General features: G+C 39.5%; 1 non-coding gene across 1 annotated transcript; it reads left to right on the top strand.

The window, feature by feature from the left end:
- The first annotated feature begins 394 nt into the window (after nt 1-394).
- On the top strand, nt 395-501 carry LOC114401017. Its single transcript, XR_003664133.1, has one exon. It is a non-coding gene; the product is annotated as a small nucleolar RNA R71 (small nucleolar RNA).
- The last annotated feature ends 2,363 nt before the right edge of the window (nt 502-2,864 follow it).

Raw genomic sequence — 2,864 nt, 5'->3', positions numbered from 1 at the left:
AGGCTGCTCAATTGCTCCAGGTTGCTGCATGGAAGGGCAAAGGTCTGTATGGTGGTCAGCAGAGGAGCACAAACCACAAACCCTTGCGACAGGTACAGATTTCTGATTCAAGGCCAGCTGGGTTACCAAGTTGACCAACGCATCCAGTTTGTCTTCAAGCTTCTTAGTTTCAGATGATGCAGATGGGTTTGTAGCTACCTCATGCACTCCTCTAATGACTATGGCATCATTTCTGGCACTAAACTACTGGGAGTTGGAGGCCATATTCTCAATTAAATTTCTGGCTTCAGTAGGAGTCATGTCTCCAAGGGCTCCACCACTGGCAGCATCTATCATACTTCTCTCCATATTACTGAGTCCTTCATAAAAGTATTGGAGAAGAAGCTGTTCTGAAATCTGATGGTGGGGGCAACTGGCACATAGTTTCTTAAATCTCTCCCAGTACTCATACAAGCTCTCTCCACTGAGTTGTCTAATACCTGAGATATCCTTCCTGATGGCTGTGGTCCTGGAAGCAGGGAAAATTTTTTCTAAGAATACTCTCTTAAGGTCATCCCAGCTCGTGATGGACCTTGGAGCAAGGTAATACAGCCAGTCCTTTGCCACTCCCTCTAATGAATGAGGAAAAGCCTTCAGAAATATGTGATCCTCTTGGACATCTGGGGGTTTCATGGTGGAGCAGACAATGTGAAATTCTTTCAAATGTTTGTGCGGGTCTTCACCTGCAAGGCCATGAAACTTTGGAAGCAAATGAATCAGTCCAGTTTTAAGAACATATGGGACATCCTCATCAGGGTATTGGATGCACAAGCTTTCATAGGTGAAATCAGGTGCAGCCATTTCCCTTAGAGTCCTCTCATGAGGTGGAGGTTGTGCCATGTTCTCAGAATGTGCAAAATCAGAATGCTCAGAATCAGAATGCTCAAAATTATAATGCTCAAGATCAGGATGTTCAAAATCACCAATAACAGAATGCACAGATTCACCAGTTATGGAATGCTCAGAATGATCAAAAGGTATAAAATGATGCCTAACTAATCTATGAAATGTCCTATCTATCTCAGGATCAAAGGGTTGTAAGTCAGATGGATTGCCTCTAGTCATACACTACATTCAGCATGCACACAACTAGTTGCATTGTCATGTAAATAAAGGTGTAGGTTTGAACTACAGCTACCCTCAAATGATATCCAAATGACTTGAAATTTTGTGAGCAACCTTATAAAATAATGAGAAGATAGTACAAAAAATTTCAGACAAAAATTCAAAGTCTAACTATGAAAGCTAAAATTGGTAGGTTAAGAAAAATAAGTGAATAAAACTTGAAAAATAAAAAACTTTTGACAGAATCGCTTATTTTCTACCCCAAATAAGTGAATAAAACTTTCTAACCACGGCAGGCTGCCACGGCATAGGAAATTTTTTTCTACCCCAAATGCATATATAATAATTGCGATTCTGATAACCGGAGCAAAAGTTATGGCCGTTTGAAGTTTTGACAAACACGAAATTTGCTAGTTTTTTGGAACTTTCAAATCTGACCAAACTAAAGGCTCTAGCTATTTTTCCCACAAAATATGGATTAAAAGAAGTTACCACAAAAAAATTCAGCCAAAAATAACAACCCTAGCTACTAAAACAAAAAATCTCAATTAATTCAGCATGGGTGGTCGCTAAAATCCGTCTCTAATTGATTTCTACTACTACTCTGTTTTTCCGCAAGCTGATTTCTACTACTACTCTGTTTTTCCGCAAGTTGATTTCTACTACTACTCTGTTTTCAAGCACAATCTTCACAGCAAAACACCCAAGACTGAAATAGGGGAAACGCTTAATGGTAAAACTGAAACAGAACACACATTAAACAAAATACCAGGACACTAATCAACGCTAACACACATACTAACACAATACTAACAATTAAAACACGAAAGGATTAAACACACAACACTAGCTAGCTATTATGAACCTTTGGACACTGCTCCCCGGCAACGGCGCCAAATTTGATCGAGGCCGTACCCGAATCAAATAAACATGAAAATGCAGTAACTAGGAAGTGATCCTAGGTCGTTTCCCAACAAGCAGTGACAAGCCAAATGTTCATAATATACTTGCAGTAACAGTGACGATGAGGGGGGGGGGGGGGGGTTTGGTTGTTTGGTAATTAAAGAGCAGAACAAATAAAATGGAATACGAAACTACTAATATTAAAAACGGGTTGTTTCCTTTGATTCAGAAGCCACTGTCTTATCCTGGGTTATGGAGAATTCGTCCCTAACAGTCAACCACTTAATCCAACCCTATTTCAATTTACTAAGCGAAAATCAACTTAGGGTTTTCAATACGTGATTAGGCACCACATACACCAGTTAGCCCTTCGTCCATTAAGCATGAACGCAAGTTAGGCTCAGAGGCAATTAATTGAACACGAAGCGTGCACTGATTAATATTCACGAAATTGGGATAACTGGTGAAGGGAAAACTGCCAAGAAACCACATTACAAACGAAACCTCAAAGAGAGTTGGGCTTCGTCCTCAAAAGGAAACAACACCAGAAAATCTAGCCTTCCATGGATTTAAACAGAAAACGCAAATGAAACATGAAGCAGAAACGTAAATGAACAAGAACGTAAATGAACAGAAACGTAAATGAAAGTAGAAGAAGAAGCAAGAATGAACTCGTAATTAGAAGCAAAACGGAAATTTGCATTAAGAACGAAAACTGTAACAAGGGAACAGAAAAACGTGAAAACCTAAAACCAAAGCTCTGAATAATGAAAATAGCATAGCAGAATAGAATGCCCTGCACGAATCCCAAAGCAGCTATTTAAAAAGAGTCACTCGAAGTCACTGGGCCCTATTAC

Source organism: Glycine soja, chromosome 19 (genome assembly GCF_004193775.1).
Source record: "Glycine soja cultivar W05 chromosome 19, ASM419377v2, whole genome shotgun sequence".
Lineage (NCBI taxonomy): Eukaryota > Viridiplantae > Streptophyta > Magnoliopsida > Fabales > Fabaceae > Glycine > Glycine soja.
Note: the sequence above shows the minus strand (reverse complement) of the source record. Positions and strands in the feature narration are given on the sequence as shown.